At 42.8% G+C, this 20,066-nt stretch overlaps 1 long non-coding RNA gene across 3 annotated transcripts in view; it reads right to left on the bottom strand.

Moving 5' to 3' along the window:
• The window catches only part of LOC144668181 (uncharacterized), a 110,228-nt gene that overhangs the window by 60,188 nt on the left and 29,974 nt on the right, over window positions 1-20,066 (bottom strand). Inside the window, exon 1 of one of the 3 annotated variants that reach the window (XR_013573439.1) lies at window positions 11,085-11,198. The exons of the other annotated variants lie outside the window; for them this stretch is intronic. This is a non-coding gene — a long non-coding RNA (uncharacterized LOC144668181). Of the gene's footprint in view, window positions 1-11,084; window positions 11,199-20,066 lie in introns of those variants that run through there. 3 annotated transcript variants of the gene reach the window in all.

Raw genomic sequence — 20,066 nt, 5'->3', positions numbered from 1 at the left:
CATAATTATTATGCATTTGTTATTCAGCAAAGAAAATAATAGCTAATTTAAAAGAAGAACAAAATGTTCCAACCCAGGCTGATGGAATAAAAGCCTCCTCTGTTTTAGGGTCTGACACGAAATGGCCTGTCACACAAAGTTGTCCCTAATGTGGTATTAATTGACAACCTCACACAGAAAGACCACAGGGTGGCTTGTGTGGGTAATGGGGAAAATAGCACAAGTACAGTAGATGCGCTGTTCTGAAATTGAGGGTGGGTAGCATTATTTGAACAGAGTAGAATCAACTTTACTCTGCATCTGCCTATGCTGTACCTGATGCCGGCACTTAGTGTCTGGAATAAGAAGAGTTCAGAATCCTAGCACTAACACTCCTCATCTTGACAAATACAAAATAATTAAAGAAAAATCAGAGGAGGGGAAAAAAAGCTGAGAATTAAATATCTGACCAAATGAGGAAGAACAATATTAACATTTTCTGATAACTTGGCGATAATATCGGATAAAGAATTTATTCTAGAATATAGTGGATAATCTTCCTCTCCAGGCACTGAGCGACAAAGTGGGCATGGTGCACTGTAAGTGTGCTGCATTGGGAAAGTTTGCACTAGATCTCCTGCTCCCCCACCCCCCGCCCCCTGCTTCTCCCATACTAAGGAAAAACATAGACAAGTGGGTGCTGGACAGATCATCAAAGTCCTGGCACTGCCTGGGCTTTAAAGGCAGCAATTATATTAAAGGGATAAATCAAGTCAAACTCCCATGAGTGATCCAGAGATCTTCATTTTTTAAAGTAATGGGCCAAAATTTTAATACTGGCAGCATTAATGAATTATGCTAAGTTTGAATATTTAATTTATGTGTACGAAGCAGCAATTTACATGTCAGTGGTGTTCATGTTCTAGTAAGGTTTTGTCCCTCTGAACATGTTGTGCTTCTGTGCCATGGCTGGGATAGCAACAGCATCAAAAGCATGGGTCAGGGTGCTCTTGCAGTCTGCCTTGGAGGGAATGGGTTAAGATAGCACAGATGTAGTAGGCAGAAGCATGGAGGAAGACAAGCTTCAAAATCTACATTTGGGGATGAGGGGTATTGGAATGACACCGTGACCAGTTTACATAGGAGGTTTCCTTTGTAAACGCGGACATAGAAACTTACAATGGGAAAACAGGCATGAGGATATATTTTAAATATTTCAAAATGGAAACTGAATTATGTATTCCACTTGGTCCAATTACCTCTGCTCTCTCACCCCACTGTATCTAAAGATTACACTTGGTATTAACACACCCGGAGAACTGCCACAGGAGATAGACTAATAGCACATTCAAAATCTTATGACCACACACAGTTCCTATCAACTTTTTCCAATATCATTTCCTATGTCAACATTTATAATTAAAACTGACTATGTAAATGTATCACATAGTAATTATGGCTTCCCCCAGCAAGTGGCAATATAAGGCAAAATCATGTAATTACATCATGACAAGCCTATATAAACAATTCCCATTATAAATGGGGACAAATAAATTCATAATGGAAATATGAAAATAGAAATTTAAAAATAAAACAAAATACATGACTTTCAAAAGAGACCAAATTACATTTGCTGGCCTGATCCAATTATACCACAACTTCTAATGTTGCTTGATCCTGATTCCTGTGTGTAACATCACAATAGTTCACAAAGAATCAGACTTCTGCCAACAATCAATATTGAACTAATCAATGTAATTAATTGTGTATTATACACTAAACAATACTCCAACATTCTCAACAATACTTAATTATATTCCTATTAAATAAGACCCTTTCACAGTTTGTTTATGCACGTTTAACTATTATGTATCACACAACACTGGAAAATTCCAAATGGAAGCTTTGCACATCAATGGTGTGGACAGATGTACCATTGACTACATTTTTCTAGCAATGTTTATTCTATAATTAGGCTCTTATTGCAATGTATTTTCAACTATCCTACTGTATTCCAAGAAATTCTGTTGCAGGAATTAACTTTCCTTGAGGCAGATGAGTTTGCTTTGTCAAGATTCAACATAGTCCATTTTTAACGGTCACTGTTTCATTGTAATTTGTTAGCATATGTTCATAAATTTACCTTAAAGCAGAATTATGATTCTCAATCGGATTGTTGCAAATTTGTTTCCATAATTACAATGACAAATAGCATTTCATATAGCACCTTCAATATCAAAATCCAGCTTAAAACAAGTGTCAGGAAAACAAAGAGGATTTTAGAAGTTGTGACTGAAATCTTGGTCAAAGACGTGGATTTCAAGGAGATTGTTTTAAATAAAATGAGGTGGAGAGGGGAATAAGTTTTGGGGGGAAATTCTAGCATGTAGGGCCTAAATGTCACTGAATCAACTCAGACGAGAGAAGTGGCACCTGATTTTCAATCTAGGCTCAGGAACCTGAAGACCGGATTATTTCTGGATCCTAACCCTCTATCGCATCAGCGTCAGTGACCCGATGTGATTTTTAAAGGGGAAATGGGCTGGAGGTGAGCTCGATGCTCCTCGGCAGGAATCAGTTCTGAAGGGCGATTTTGAAAAGCAAACAGTAGCCATTACTGGGTTTGCTGTTGCCTGGAGGAATGGGGTAGATGGGAGAACAGAGGGCGAGTAGCCTCACGGTCTACACACGTGCCCAAACATTCACTCCTCATTCAAGCTGATCTGCTCAAATGGCAACTTTGTTCCACTGCATGAGCACCTCAGTTTGACTATTCCTTTTTTATATACGATTTTTCATCAGCAGCCACAATCAATAATGGCTCTCCAATTTGCTCCCAACAGCTGTGCCTTAACATGTCCAAGAAAGTTTGCTCTTCCTATTAACTTTAAAAATGTGATTCTCCCCTCTTCAGCCTGTTAACAAGCTCATCAACAAACTGGGATTTTGAGATCCTTGTCGACATGAGAGCTAAGTGGCAGAAGAAGCTTATGCGCAGGCTGAAGTGTAAAAGGCAAAAGATGAGGCAGAGGTCCAGGTGAATAACTGCTGAAGATGGGGTACCGATCAGGCTTTGTTACATGGCAAATGGACTCTGACGCTTCTGTTTATACATCTTTTTCTAAGACAAACAATCTAGAGGCACTTCTGATGCTGGTCATGAGAAGATCTTGTACATTGGTCTGTTGTGGTACTGTGCCTTCATGTACTGTAGTTGGAAAATAAAATGTGAAAGCTCAAAAAAAAACAAGCTTAACAGCAAGGTAATTGGAGGCATGTGGGTTGCCAGCTTCCCCCCACCCCCACTGCCCCATAACATCCCCCCTTTAACAATTCCAGTGTGTCATGGAGGCCATGGGAGACTGACACCATCCAAGTGCACTATTTTCAACTGACCTTGTCCCAATAGGCAATTAAATGGTTGGAAATCTATTTTTAATAAAAACATTAACCTGATAAACTTCATCAGGCTTTTTTTTGTGTATGTTGTTTCAGCTAATCTTGAACTCTGATTACAGTCTCAAATTTGATTAATCTGGTCCCAAATGATCTTATACACTACACCTAACTTCTCCTCCAACTTGAATTTGAATTTCCCAGTCTGAATGGGCATGTATCACTTCCTAGTTAGATTCTCAGACTATAGCTAATCAAGCTGTTTCTTAAGGCTCCCCAATTTCATTTTGATTCATTTCATTTGTCAATTAAAGTAACACAAATATTTCTTTGTAGAGGAAGGTTTATTGGTTTCAATCTGACAATTAGAAATTGAGATGGTTTCTTGCACTGTGATGTCACAAGCGTTAAGGAGTCTTTGTTGAGGCAGTAATGGGATTTCATTGTATCATCCTAACAATGTGGGTTGAACATCAATCCTAAGAGTGCCTTCAATCTCCATCCTTCTCCTCTCATCACCCACTATTGCACAATTTAACATTTCTATCCTTCAAAATCAGATTTTAAGTCATACCTTGCTAAGTACTGCAAGAATAAAACAACTAAGTCTCTGACAACAAGTATTTTTCAATGGTCAGTTTAGTGCCCACTCCACTATTTCAGCTCAAGTTAATGACAGCTTTTTAACATTCCACAAAAATATGTTGCCTTTACAGGGCATACTCTTCATTTTATTGAGTTGGTGTATTTTCTGGATTAACTGCCTCAGGAAATAAGTACTGTACAAACAAAAAGAGTTATGCTGTTACAACATTGGCTTTCCTTTCCTGAAGCAAGTAGCAAATTAACAGTTTACTATCCCTATTCTCAATTGCAGAGATTTATCAGCAGCATTCACTGAAGGAAATCGCTTTACTATGAAAACGCAATCCCACCTTCCACAGGATAATCCTAAAGGAATATTTCTAAATTATTTTTACAGCTGTTGAAGCAGGAGTTACTACTTGAAATTCGCATCAGGTAACAGTTGAATAAGTTCATTGATATCCTCAGAGATAATCAATAAGCATTCTGTTGTAAATTAACTGCTGGTCAGGAACAGCAAGAGTTTTCTTTCAGTTTCCTATACAACAGGTCTGGAATAGCACTTGGTGCTTAGTTAAACATTTACTAAGAAGTTACTTGATATGAAGAAAATGAAAAAGAATAGTATTCATTGCAAGTCACCTCAATTTTGACTATACATACAGAAAATCTCAGAGTATTCCACAAACCCTGCAAGGAAAAACGCGTTATTGTAACTCAAGTGTAAAATTTTCTTGGCGACCTCAACTTATTTTTGCATGGAATTATTTTTGAAAATTAGCACAAGAAATTGCCTTTTGCACCGTTGCACTTGTGCCACTACTAGCTCCACATTAGAGCTATCTATTCTAAATCTCTTGCCTTTGCTCTCTGTCCATAACCTAATATTTTGCTTTTTAAGTGTTTAATGATTTAAAGATCCATGCATCTATATTCCAGATCCTCCATTCCATTGAGGGTAATGTTTAGAGTATACTTTCTTTCTCAGTTCTTTGTCCCAAAACGCACCTCGCCATATTTACTAGCATGGGACTGCACTTGTATCAATCATAAGAACATAAGAGCGCAAGAAATAGAGCAGAAGTAGGCCATTTGGCCCCTCGAGCCTTCTCCGCCATTCAATAAGATCAAGGCTGATCTGATTGTGGCCTTAACTCCACTTTCCTGTCTGTCCTCCATAGCTCTTGTGAATCAAAATTCTGTCTAACTCAGGCTAGAATATATTTTATGACCCAGCCTCCCCTGCTTTCTATGGACGAGAATTCCAAACACTAACAACCCTCTGAGAGAAGACATCCCTCCTCATCTCCATCTCAAATGGGTGACCCCTTATTTTGAAACCGTACCCCCTAGTTCTAGATTCCCCCATGAGGGGATACATCCTGACAGCATCAATCCTGTCAAGCCTACTCAGAATCTTATATGTTTCAATAAGATCCCTTCTCATTCTTCTAAACTCCAATGGATATAGGCCTAACCTGCTCAACCATTTCTCATCTGACAAATCCCTTATCCCAGGAATCCGCCGAGTCAACCTTCTCAGATGGTCTGATTAATCATTTTTCATGGGCCTGAAGTATAGAACCAAACATAGTTTAATATATCACCATTAGCAAAAACATATTGGGCAGGGTTTTTAGGTGGGCATGCGGGCGCGATCAGCAGGCCCAGGAGCACCCGGGGAACGGACTGCCGTCCATGATCAGCCCCCGACCACGATTTCACACGGCCAGCCAGCATGAAGCACATGCTGAAACAGTCGGTGCTGCCAGGGTGGGGCGGGCGCCGATGTAACCACGGGCGCAGGGGAGTGCTGAATGAAAGCTCCCTGAAGGCAGAGAGCTGCCTCAGGGAGCTGAAGAATTCAAAACCAATAAATAAAGCTTTTAAAATCTGGAAAAAAACGTCCATGCATCACAATCAGTCACCTGAGCATATACATGATGGAAATCCTATTAAAAATTTAATAACAGAAAACTCATCCCTCCCTTGGATAAAGTTTCATCAAAAATGCAAATCCCTATAAGGTTGGACGGACCACGTAAAATCGGGGACAATTAGAACTTTAACAACTTTAATTGTCTTCTTAATTGTCAGTGGGCGTGCTTCCGGCATTCGCGCGCGCCAACCGACTGAAATATTACATGAGCGCGGGATGACGTCAGGATGCTCATCCGACGTCATCATGCGTGATTTTGCGTCCGATCAGGTCAGGCACGTACCTGCATGCCAACCTAAAAATTCCGCCCATTGAGATTATTTGGCTCTGTGAAATCCGATGAATTACAGATAAAATGATAGTATGTTGTGCTAAGTATAATGTCATACATAAATACTTTAACCCTATCAATGTTTGGACATCAGCAATAAGAATGACTTCAACAGACATGTTACTACTGAGTTCCAGCAAATATACCAAGAAGATGTTATATTATGTAAAAACACACTTTGAAACATCTGTCATGTATGCGACAGAGGGAGCCCCTGCACACTACTCAAGGACAAGTGATACAATTTTGTTTTAGGGAAATTATCAAACTAGGTATTATAAACTACCCATCACTGCTTACATGCAGCAACCAAATAATAAGTTTATCTAAAATATTATAATTGATAACTCTAAGTTTAACAGGAGACAGCAGCGATTCTCTTTTCCTTAAAACGTGTTCTTTGAAGTTCTTAACACCCGAAGAACAGTTTAAATCATCAGTCTTTCTTCATGGATATTACAGAATTTCTTAAAGATCAAAGACCTGTGAATGAAATACATATAGAAAAGTTTGTGTATACAAGGATTCACTTGGTAATGTCATTCATGGCCTATGGGTGACTGCATAATTACTGGTTGATTTAGGGTTGAATGAAGTGCAGGGACTTTTGGTTTCATGCAACAGTGAATATTGTAGCACTCTGGGATGAGGCAATATTCCAAAATTACTTAGCAGTTTGCAATTTTAAATTACATCATGTTGGATAGCTAATTGGAAAGCACATTTAAACGCGAGAGTAGATAATTAGAAGGAATGCACTGGTGTACTTTCAGTTGACGGACTTGGGACCTCTATGTAAAAGACCCAATCTTGTCATTTTAAAATATTTAGAGGGCTGGGCTTTCTGATTTTTGAAACTGGAGTTTTAATATCTCCTCATACACAAAATAAAACTTTATTTGAAGGTAACTTTCCCACTGAAATATCCAAGCTTTTCAATAGTGTTTGCATATGAATTACATTATTAATTTAGTTCACACCACCACTAAATCTCCAGAAAGATAAATTTAAAGTGTACGAAATGTCTAACACAATTCAAAGCAGCTTTATTGGAACATTTTTAGACTGCAATATAATGGATCCAAACTGAAGTGCTTTGAAAAGTCTGTTCCAGATTGTTTGAGAAACTGAGCCTACATAAAACTGACACAATTAAAAACATTGTAAAATTCTTATAGTTAATTCATTGTGATAATTTCACAAGGCTGAATACACCCCATCTGAATTTCGACCTTGTCTTAAAAGATAAAATACAATGTAGTTGGTGAAAGGCAATAAAAAGCATCCCCCTCCACATGGATGCTCCCATAACTCAGAGAGCACTCTGCCACCAATCCTCCCCCACCCCTGACAACTTATAAAGGGAACCACAATTTATACTGCATGAGAAGAGAGTGATGCAGTATAAATTGTTGTTCCCTTTACAATTGGTATTCTTGCAAATCTCTCCTGATGAGCGCAAAACAAAAAGCTTTGACAGCATATCTCTTTTTTCAGTGATCTGCTATGAATTCTCCCTGACAACAAGCCTCTTCGGTTTGGTTAACCTGGGAACAGGGGTCCCAAGTCTGAGGCTATTGAAATGTACATGACACATTTCATACCTGAAAACAAAGGCAAGAGAAACTGGGGCGGCTGCGGATAGATTTTTGGTCTCTGAGCTTTTTGGACAGAACGAGAGAGAGGGAGAGAGAGAGAGAGAGAGATCACAGAGTTAAAAGGCTCAGCAGGGTGAATAAGGTTTTATGAGCTACTAGGCAGAATGCAGGAGGAAGGACAGTCTCTAGTTGAAGAGGCACTTACCGTAGCCTGGAAGGTTTGCACTGGCAAAGCCTGGAGGAGAAATCACCAGAGAGAGCCTTACAGCGGTAGTCGGTTTAGAAATTCTCCAAAAACTGAAAGAAGTGCCTTTCCGCAGTCATGGGACATTACAATGCAGCAAAGCAGGGAAATGTGAACCCATTGGGAGCTGGGAGTGACTGTGGATTGTTTCCTACAAAGACTGTGGATATTTATACTGCATCACTCTCTTCTTATGCAGTATAAGGTTCTCTTTGTAACTGCTATTCTTGCAAACCTGTCCTGATGAGTACTAGATGAAAAGCTTCGACAGCTTAGCTATTTTTTGTGTATGTGATGGGGGTTATCAACCGCTACATGCATAAATATTAATAAAGATTATCTTTTCTGTAGTTTAGAGTATTAGTTGCCTACCAGGTAATGTTTAGTTACTGGTGCTTTTAGTTTGTTTGTTACAGTAATAGTCTTTCAGCTTGAAACCTTGTGCAATTCCTTTAAGTATGTCACTGGAAATTCAAATATATTTTCAAAAGCTATTGGTCTCTACCACACTTGTAACACATTAGAAATATACAGAAGAACAAAAACTTACAGATAGAGTAAGATGGAAATAGTGAGATGAGCCAGCAGAGAGTTTACATTGTATGACAACCGTACAGAGAGGGAAAGAGGGAGAGTGAGGGGGGTGTGGGATAGACGGGAACAACATGGTACAATTTTAAAAGGGTAATAGGGACAGTGAGACCTGGAGGATCACATACAGAAGTCTTTGAAGGTGGCAAGACAAGTTGATAAGTTCATTAAAAAGTCATAGAGGATCCATGATTTTATAAATAGATGCAGAGACTACAAAACAAAGAAAGTTATGCTCAATCTTTATAAATCACTGATTGGGCCTCAGCTGGGGAATTGCATCTGATTTTGGGAACCACACTTCAGGAAAGAGATTAAGGTTCTGGAGAGGATGCTAAGGAGATTTACTAGAAATTGTACCAGCTTGAAGTACTTCGGTTATGTCGGGAGGCCAGGAAAATAGGGATTGTTCTCCTTAAATCAGAGAGGTTTTTGGGAAGATTTAACAGAAGTGTTTAAAATCATGAAGGGTTTTAATTAAGCAAATAAAGAAAAACTGTTTTCACTGGCAGAGGACATAGATTTAAGATCGTGAACGAAAGAACCAGGGTTGGGGAGTCTTCTTTATGCTGCAAGTGATGAAGGTCTGGAATGTACGGACAAGAAGAGTGTTGAAAGCAAATTTAAACAGTCATGTTTAAAAGGGAATTAGATATGTACACAGAAAGGGAAAAATGAGGACAGAAGAGGAGTCAATTGGATATCACTTTCAAAGCTGGTATAGCATGAGGAGCCAAAGTTTCCTCCCGTGCTATATGATTCTATAAAAACAAAAATAATTAGAGTTGGAAAGAACAGGAAACAGAAAAAGGGCTTATTTTTTGAATAACACGACAGAACACCAACTACATTTTTAATATTGAAACTGCGGTTATTCATTTGCTTGCTTGTCAGTCCATGATTTTCCACCCATTCCATTTAATGAAATGGAAATCTGTCATCTATCATGCACAGTAATGAAAAACTTCAATTGATGTATTACATGATGTGACTAAGTCTAAAGTTGTATGTAGACTGAGGCCAAACGAGTTTTATTGGGCGAGAAATTGAGATTGAATGTGCTAGTTTTTTGGGGGCTACAAGTGCCCTTAAAACTCCTAAAGATGCCTGCAATGTATAACACACTTTTCGAGCTAATTGTACCAGAAACTGTAATAGTTGAGAGTATTAGCACATACGCAGCTAATGTCTGCTGGAAGTACGCAGAGCAGACGGATCATGTTATTAGCTGATTTCATGCCAGCGGTGGCTGGTGCCAGTTCAAAGTTCAACACTTCAGCTAACACCCTCTCTTAACCATCCGGCAATAGGAAGAAACTCTTAAGACCATTTAAATGGATCATCAACTCCTTTGTTATTTGGTTATTTGCTGGTTGTTGCTTTGATTCTTACAAGGGTTTGGTGCTTTCTATAGTCATTGGAAGTTATAAAAGTCTACAGAAAGTGGTGTGGCAGGTGCTGATGGAGCTTTAGCTGACTCAAGGCTTCTGCACAAACCAGTTTCTCTCAGGTGGTAGGCATTCCCTTTGGAAGACAAGCAATGAGAGCTACAAACTACATTTCTTTCTCGCTTGTCAAACAGCAGCAGGCAAAGTGAACACACGGCTTCGCAAGGATTGCAGGCTTCCCCATGCACCATTGAGTATATACGTATCACTTTGCAGGCAATGCAAGTCAACTCTGTCTTATACCGGAACCTGCAGCATGACTGGTGAAAGGCTGTTGACTTTGAGTGGAGGAGACTGCAAATGCCCTGGAGGACCTTGGGCAGCTGGGCTTAGGAGACCTAGCTGGAGATTGCACCATCTCAGCAGGGGCAGCAATAGTCTGGGCTGGTTGGCTGACAGGCAATAGCAAGGGCACTAACAGACCTGACAGGAGTGGAAGTAGAAATATTGACTTCCCGAGAGAGCACAGCAGGTTCGCACCCCATTGAGTTACTGCAATTCCCCTGGGGCTACATGTTAGCAATCCTAGTAATTTTTTGGAGGACAGGTTGTTGGATGTCTGTGACATGCTGCAAGCCCCTTGCACACTCTAATCCAGAACCTTGCATGACAGCAGTCTGAGCTTCCGCTGCAGCACTCAGAGGTGGCTCCTCAATGCTGCTTGACCTTGGCTTCCCAATGCAGAAAGCATTTTGTTATTACCTATCAACCTTCCTTTATAGGCTTCTCTCTGGCAAGCTGGCACCATTGTTTCTCCTAAACTGTGCACTTACATAGCAATCTGAAAGTTTCTGCGCATGCACATGTTGACCCCTTTAAGTTACCAAGCATGTGCAGCCACACAAAGAAGTATTAAAAGCTCACACACTTAAATAAATTGGTCAGGCCTGGCAAAAATAATTAGAGGATACATTAAGTGGTTCCTGGTTATCATTGCATGCTGCCCAAGCTGCAGTGCACTCGTGCCTTATACCTCATCACATGCAGATATGTAGATCCCGCCTCTATGCATAATGTCAGAATGAGCTGATTGCAAGTGTGAAATCAAGTTATGGTGCTTCATCGTTGTCTTATCGCTGTTCCCCCACTGTCTGGCCAGATTGGACCTCCTGAGGATCTGAAAGCAAAAAGGTGGACGGATAAAATTTGAGGAAGAGGAAGAGAAGAAAGTAAGAGGTGCATTGCGTACACCATCTACAGCTTGTAAATTGGAAGCTATTGTAGAATGAGGTTTAAGTGAATTGCAAGAAAGATGATTAGGTAAGAGGATGCCATCATTTTCAATTGTTTCTGCCTCGGCCATGGACATCTCAATAGTGGTGAGTATAGTCTCCTCCATGTGGATTTGGACATGCGGGTGTGCCTGTCCCCCACTTTGGTTAGCTCCTGTTGCCATTGATAGCACAAGCGCCTCATTGCCTGAAACCTCTGAAATTGTCCATCCCAACTCATTCCAATTACATTGCTGGGCCTGCACTCCAGTGAAATAGCTTTAGGGAACTGCTAAAACCCCAGCGCAATACTGTAGGGTCAAAGGCCTGACATAACTGTTGTAAACCTCTTTTTGCTCTGCACTATGCCTAGGAAATAAGCATTTCTGAGGTGTAATCCACCCCAATATCTTTCAAATCACTGTGAGCAATAAAAACAGAAAATACCATAAACACTCAGCACGTCAGGTATCCAGGAGGTGACTTTTTTCAGAAAAGACACTAAATCAAGGTCCCGTTGCCAGATCAGATTAACATTAAAGATTCCATTGCTTTATTCAAAGATGAGTAGAGTACTGTGTCCTGGTCAACATTCTTCCTTGAACTCATTACTACTAAAAATATCATTCATCTCACTGCTGTTTGTGAACCTTTGTTGGGCAACATTGTTTACATTTTTTTTATTCTTTCACAGGATGTGGGCGTCACTGGCTAGGCCAGCATTTGTTGCCCATCCCTAATCGCCCTTGAGAAGGTGGTGGAGAGCTGCTTTCTTGAACTGCTACAGTCCGTCCGGTGTAGGTACTTCCACAGTGCCGCTTGGGAGGGTGTTCCAGGATTTTGACCCAGCGACAGTGAAGGAATGGCGATATATTTCCAAGTCAGGATGGTGCGTGGCTTAGTGAGAACTTAAAGTTGGTGGTGTTCTGATTGTCATGGCCATACTGGCATGATGATATTGTGGCTCTTTAAAAAATGATAATTTTAAAAAGGCTGCACCTTAACAAATTCAAAATGGCTTCCAAGGATCATCAGCCATTTCTTGTGGATTGAATTATCTTGTCTCCAGAGAGAACAGAAAGGACACTCCACCTGATTATTATTTTTGACCATCCCTCACAAGTGAGGCTGATTGTCCTCCATCAGTTCCAAGATGGCTGATGAGACTGATTCAGAATCTTCACACTTAATGGCACATAAGGCATTTGTTGTCACATGTGGAATGTCTGGTCTTGTATTCCTAATTTGGGTCAATGGCGTGTTCTTTTCGCCGCTCTCATTTTTCCTCTTCATTTTGTCATTGTTGGGTCTCAAACTGCTGGGATCCTTCCCACAGACTGTTGCCATCTGATACTGACTCAATGTTTGTCAGACCAGGAGATAAACAAAACCCCTCGACACCTTCAATGTAAAAATGCGGATTTTGCCTCGCTCAAACACAAAAGGATTTGGGTGACCAAAAACCATGGGCAGAATTTTGCCCTTGGTGGGCGTGCGGACCCCACCGGCTCGGCGGCGGGTGGACAGCCGACCCCCGCCACCGAAACGGGGCCCGCCGCCATTTTGAGTGGGTGGGCCAATAAAGGCATAGCGCTTCCTGATCCGGGGTGGGTGGTAGGGGAGGGATTCCCCAGCTGCCAAAGAGCGCACTGCTCCCTGAGACAAAGTGCTGTCTCAGGGAGATCAGTGACAGTCCAAAAAACTTTAAAAATAGAAAAACTTAAAAACTATTAACATGTCCCCCTCATGTGACAATGTCACACGAGATGAGACATGTTAATAAATATCACATAAAATGTATTAAAGTTTTTAAAAACGGAAATGAAACCTCATCCCACCAGTGGATGAGGTTTCATGTATTATCAGAAGCCCGCTGGGGCACCTGGCCTGCCCGCCAGCCTTAAGGTTGGACGGGCAGGTCTTTAATTATCTTAATTAGCCTGTCAATGGCCTTAGTTGGCCATTGACAGGTCGGTGGGCGGACAGGTGATTTCAATGTCCGCCCGCCTTCCTAAAAATTTAAAGGGACCGGGATGACATCGGGGGCTCCTCCTAGCGTCATCCCGCATCATTTTCTCCTCGGCGAGTGGGCCCCACCCCCAAATCGCCGACGGGAAAATTCAGGCTCATAAGTGTGAAAAGAACACAGACTGTTTAACTGAATTACCACCACACTTTATTTGGACATGACTCAACATTTCATGCAAGGTTACATGATAAGCATTCCATTTTCAAGCCTACTTGTGAAAACAACCTCTGGCAAATTTACGACAAGAGCCTTCGCAGCTATGGAGAAGTTCCTGCTTTTCAAGATCTTCATTTCCAGCCAAAACATCAACTCAACCAAGAAACATTGGGGTCGCAACAGAATAGAGACTGAGTTGAATTCCATTTTTATAATTACTGTTTTACCTTCAATTGTATCTAGTTTTTGTGTGTGTGATGGTGTGGGTAAGTCACGTGAGTGAGAAATCAAGCTTTTGTTTAACCTTCAGGACACGTGTGTGTGAAATAACTTTCTTCATTTTTAATACAAAAGCTTGCTGCTTGATTATTTAAATTGACTCAATCACTTCAAGGGTAAGAAAATATACACATCCACATATAAATATATTTGATCATGGGCAATTAAAGGTAACACCTTAAAGTTGTCTGTGACACTATGCATCTGTTGTCCTTGCCCTTCTAGGTGGTGGAGGCCACAAGTTTGGAAGGTACAGTCAAAGGAGTCTTGACGAATTGCTGCAGTGAATCTTGTAGACGGTACACACTGCTGCCACTGTGCGTCGGTGATGGAGGGATTGCATGTTTAAGATGGTGGATGGGGTGCCAATCAAATGGACTGCTTTGTCCTGGATGGTGTCAAGTTTCTTGAGTGGTGTTGGAGCTGCACTCATCCAGGCAAGTGGAGAGTATTTCATCATACTCCTGACCTGTGCCTTATAGCTGGTGTGCAGGCTTTGGGAAGTCAGGAGGTGCATTACCCACTGCAGAATTCCCAGCCTCAATTTGACCTGCTATTGTAGCCACAGTATTTATATGGCTGGTCCAGTTCAGTTTCTGGTCGATGTTGATATTGGGGAATTCTATAATGCAATTTAATGTTAAGGGGAGATGGTTAGATTTTCTCTTGTTGGAGGCGGTCATTGCCTGGCACTTGTGTGGCACAAATATTACATAGCAGCAGTGATTGCATTTCAAATTCATTATAGCTGAAGCTTTATGGAAAATCCTAAGAGATGTGTTAGGACACAGTATAAATATAAGCTCCTTCTGATAAAGTATAATAATGACTGACTCCTGCAGAACTTTTAATTTACCCTAGACTATGATGAAACTGTCAAGTATCCCATTGCTTCATCTCCCCCTCAAAGTTTGCGGAGTGAAATGTTCAGCATTAATGAGATATTATATCTAAGTAAATATCACCATTACTATGATTGAAAGATATATTATGATCATGATATTAAAAACTGAGTTCCCAAATTGAATCCAAGCCACAGCAGAGGTAGTAAATATTATTAAACATTACTGCCAGAACAGTAAGACTTGAGATACCTGGTTCAACTTGAGAAATATACACTAAATTAGTGTTAAACCGGGGAGGGGGGAAAGGATGGAGTGGAGGCTGGACAGAGGAGGCAAGCTTGTGGAGGGGAAGGGTAGAGTGAAGTTTGGACAGGAGAGGCAGGCTAACGGGCGGCAGGGTGGTGTGAAGGCTGGACAGTTGAGGCAGGCTAATTGGGGGGTAGAACAGTGGAACGAAGGCTGGATGGGGAGGCAGGCTAACTGGGGAAGGGTGTCCAGGGAAGAAAGCCAGACTGTACTGGGGTTTGTTTAGGAGGGTTGTAGCATGATGGATGGCCTCTCTGGCAATGAGCATCGTAGAGAGGTGGGCCTAAAGGACGTGATCCATGAGTTCAAGAATTTGGTCCTAAGGTTTGAATGAAGGTACTGAGAGGCTGAAAGGGTTCAGTCACAGTCAAAGGAGGGAGTTTGATCAGGTAGGGTGGAAGTGCTAGGCTCATGGGTTTTTATTGGATGGTCTCATGCAGGGTTTGTGGAATGTCAGGGTACAGCTGGCCTCGAGAATGGGAGGGGTCAGGGTCAGGAGAGGCAAGGGCATGTCAACAGTTATGGGAATAAGGGAAGAGCAGAAATGTCCACATAAATGATAATTGGGTCCAGGGTAACAGGGGGAGGTTGAATGGTTACAGGAGGGAGAGGAATGACAAGGTGGTGATTGTGTAGGAGGATGGGGGAGGGGGGAGGAAGTTAGTTGGTAACAGAGGGAGGGTAGAAGGTGCTTAACGTACTGACAAATGTCACACACCATGCTGAAGCTCTCAAGGCTGTTGCGAAGTTTGTAAAACCTCTTAAGCATTCAATATGGGATGAATCTCTTTATGGGTGGGAGGAATTAATGCCTCGTTTTTTGAGTCAAGCGAAGGGGCACCCTATTAATTGTTAGCCCACTCCATGGAGAACTAGGCTCAACTGATTTCTGCACTCGAGGTTCCAATGCCCAATAAACCACCATTGCATCCTCGCTTCTTGAGAGAACCCATCAAGGTCTGGAGCTACCGTACATTCTTTGCTGATTGGCATCTGCTGCTGTCAGAGGCTGGAATGAAGGCAGTTTTTTTTAATTCATTCATGGGATGTGGGCTTCGTTGGTTGTGCCAGCATTTATTGTCCATCCCTAATTGCCCTTGAGAAGGTGTTGGTGAGCTGCCTTCTTGAACCGCTGCAGTCAAGTGCTGTTAGGATGGGAGTTCCAGAATTTTGACCCAGCAACGGTCAAAGAACAGCGATATATTTCCAAGTCAGGATGGTGAGTGACTTGGAGGGGAACTTCCAGGTGGTGGTGTTCCCATCTATCTGCTGCCCTTATCCTTCTAGATGGTAGTGGTCATGGGTTTTGAAGGTGCTCTCTAAGGAGCCTTGGTGAATTCCTGCAGTGCATCTTGTAGATGGTACACACTGCTGCTACTGTATTCCAACCCACTCCTGACTAGTGCCTTGTAGATGGTGGACAGGCTTTAGGGAGTCAGGAGATGAGTTACTTAACGTAGGATTCCTAGCCTCTAACTTGTTTATATAGCCACAGTATTTATATGGCTAGTCCACTTCAGTTTCTGGTCAATGGTAACCCCCAAAATGTTGATAGTAGGGGATTCAGTGATGGTAAAGCCATTGAACGTCAAGGGGCGATGGTTAGATTCTCTCTTGTTGGAGATGGTCATTGCCTGACCTTGTGTGGCATGAATGTTACTTGCCACTTGTCAGCCCAAGGAGTAAGGGAGGTGGATGCCTCCAAGGGGCATGGGTGGTGGACAACTGCAAACTCCCAACTCCAGACCTCCAACCTCCTGGGTAAATGGTCATGTCTGACAAGAGCTCCTGTGATGAGTCTTTCTATGATGCCAAGGCAATGGTCGCTCTATTGAGTCTCCAGGGTAATGTATAGGCAAGATGAACAGTGTCTGAGGGAGGGTTTCTCACACATGGCTGTCACCACAGTTAACCTGTGCTGATTCCTCCTCATCTGGATGAGAGCCAGGGTTGCCTGGACCCTGCATGGCTGTCATCACCCCAGTCAATGTGAAATGTCTTCATGCACCATCATGTATGAACAGGAGGAACACTCATCTCTGCTCCTCTAGGATGTCCTTCACCTGGAAGGATAGGATTTGGGTGCCTGGTCTGAACAATGCTTTGCATTGGCTTTATGGCTCAGAGATGGAGGTTAATCTACAAAGAATATGCTCACTGGGTGGATTACTGCAATTTGTTCACATATCCACTGAGGCCCAGATGATGCAGGGTCCAGGCAACCCTGGCTTTCATCCAGATGAGGAGGAATCAGCACAGGATAGCCCAGGGCTGGGAAGAAGAATGGCCAGATCAGCAAGAGGCAGTGGGGCCTCAAGAAGGTCAGGATGCTGGCGACCAGGGACCAGTGCGACAGTGAGCATTGGCCCCAACTCGGGTATATCACGGAGGGTGCAGCTACCTACAGGTGAGCTAAAGGCAATGCTGGAGATGCTTTATTATGTCCCAGAATGTGCTCACAACTGCCAGCTTCTCCATGAAGACCTGCATCCACAAGGACTTGGAGGCAATCCCTTGTCAGTGGCATTAAAGGTCACCGTGGCCCCAAACTTTTTTGCCAGTGGCTCCGTCCAGGGCTCCACTGGGGACCTGTGCTGCATCTTGCAATCAGTGACGCACAAGTGCATCCGGGAGGTGATAGATGCCCCCTTCAGGAGAGCGCACCAATTTGACAAATTCCACTTGGGTCCCAAGAGCCAGGGAACCAGAGCATTGGATGTTGCAGCAAATCGCAGGATTCCCACAAGTGCAAGGGGGCTATTGACTGTACACATGTGGCGTTGAGAGCTCCCTGGCATCCACCAGTCACATTCATCAACAGAAAAGGTTTCCACTCTTTGAATGTACAGCTGCTATGTGATGACACAGGAAAAATGCTGCATGTTTTTGCACAGTTCCCATGGAGCTCTCATGATGCCTACATACTGAGCCACTCCCAGGTGCCACAAATTTTTGAAGGACCTCAGCGATTGCAGGGCTGGCTCCTTGTAGACAAGGGATACTCGCAGAAGGCCTGGCTGATGATGCCAGTTCACCGTCCGCAGAGTGCCAACGAGGAGAACTACAATGCCGCCCATGCCTCCATAAGGGCCACCATTGAGCAGACAATTGGCCTCCTAAAGATGAGCTTCAGATATGTGGATTGCTCCGTTGGAGCTCTCCCCACAGAGAGAATCCTGGATCATTGCTGGCAGCTGCACCCTGCACAGCCTCACGCTACAAAGGGCAACATCTTGGCTGTGGGAAACATGGAGAGCCGAGATGTCTCCTCCGACGATGAGGATGCGGAAGGAACTGATGATGGCGAGGGTCAAGATGTTGTAGAGACATATGTAGAGGCCCTTGCAAGTGTATGAAATGGCAGACAGGCCCACAACAATTTAATATTTATCAGATTCCAGGCAGAGTAAGCTGCCAATACATATCCTTTACTATTTGGATTTCTATCTTCTGCTGGCAGGCCACAGCTCCTTTTTTGTAACCACCATTATGCTCCTTCATGCAGGATGATCAGGGAAGTTCTGGTTACTTGCCCACAGAAACCCCATATCCCTTGACATCTTTGCCATCCTGAAAATTTGAGGTTACTTTGGAATCCACTCACTATGAGGTGTTAAGTGCCAACCAGTTACAACCCTCCAATTGCAGAGACTCCTACAAGTATCAGTAATAGATACCCTTAATATTACCGCCAGACTGTGCTCCATCATTCAGGACACCCCAGCCAAGTTAAACATCTTTCCTACATAGAACTTGCAGGGCCCTGTAAGAGTCCTTGATGCTCCATATAGATAGTCACAAAATCCTCTGCACGGTCCAGCACACAGGCTCATTCTATTTGCTCTCACCTGATGGGGTAATATCCAGTCCTTCAATGAAGTTCAGTGCACTTTGGTTCCAATCCCTTTATGTGATGTCTATTCCTCTCCTTGATGAGGAAATGAGCAGGTCAAACAATTCTCCATGTGAGGTCTCACAAAGGCTGTAGTTAACTGCATGCACACCTCTTTAATCCTGCACTCAACCCCTCTTGCAGTCAAGGCTAACTCGCCTGTTGCCACCTTACTTGCAGCCTTCACCTGCATGTTAGCTCAATATTACAATTGAATAAGTACAGCCAAGAAAGATTGGACATGCACATCCCATCATTCTCCTAACATCTGGGGAATTCTCTGGTTTTCTACTGTTCAGACCACAGTGGAGAGCTTCACTCTTTTAACCCTCACACTGCATCTACAGTGTTCTTTGCCACTCACATAGCCTATTTAACTCCCCTCGGGAACTCCTTGCATCCACCTATATCTCACATCAGGGCAACAGCAGCAGGAGATACAATGACTTCGCTGCACACTCTGCACAGACATCATTCCCAGAGCTCAGAACCTAGTGAATTACAAGTAATGGGTTGTATGATGTATGCCCAGGCCCTGCACTCACAAATGATGGCCAGTGTTTAAGCATCCCCATGTTGGAATATTCAGCAATGGCAATGTTGATAATGTGAGAGAAATGACTCTATAGGAGGATGTTATAGGGGGGGGCGGAGGGGAGACACCAAGTTCCATGCCCTTAAATGCCCATGACCATTGAAGCAACAAGCAGCAAGATGAAACTCCAGGACACTTCCAAACAGTGCAAATGAACATTTCAATACGTGCCAAAACTATACACGATAGTAGTAACCTCTGCCACCTATGTGCCTTCAAAACCTCTTTATCTTTCTTCCCTATTACTATGCCTATGTGTAGCCTTCACAACCACAGTTGAGGTGGAGGCAGCCTGCTGACTGCTATGCTCTGTTGACTGTGATGATTTTGGGAGGACTTAGCCTGTTAAGCGTCTCCTGTATAGGTGCAGGTGCATCCTCCTTGGCCTGACCTGCTGGAAGCAATGGGGTCACTGGTAAAGGTGAGGTTGAGCGGCAGGACACCCTTTGAGTGTCCTGGGATGAAGCCCCCGGGTTGCCTTGCTGGTGCTCCTCCTCCCTGTGGGTGCACAATAGCACCTCCCTAATTCTTTGAGGAGAATCTTTGAGGACAGCCTTGGGGGGATGTCAAGGTGCATTGTTCCCCTCTCGCCAAGCCACTGCTGCACTGCATCCATGGCTAGAGCGACGGAATGCAGGTCCA

Source organism: Cetorhinus maximus, chromosome 26, assembly GCF_964194155.1.
Source record: "Cetorhinus maximus chromosome 26, sCetMax3.hap1.1, whole genome shotgun sequence".
In the NCBI taxonomy this organism is placed as follows: Eukaryota; Metazoa; Chordata; class Chondrichthyes; order Lamniformes; family Cetorhinidae; genus Cetorhinus; species Cetorhinus maximus.
Note: the sequence above shows the minus strand (reverse complement) of the source record. Positions and strands in the feature narration are given on the sequence as shown.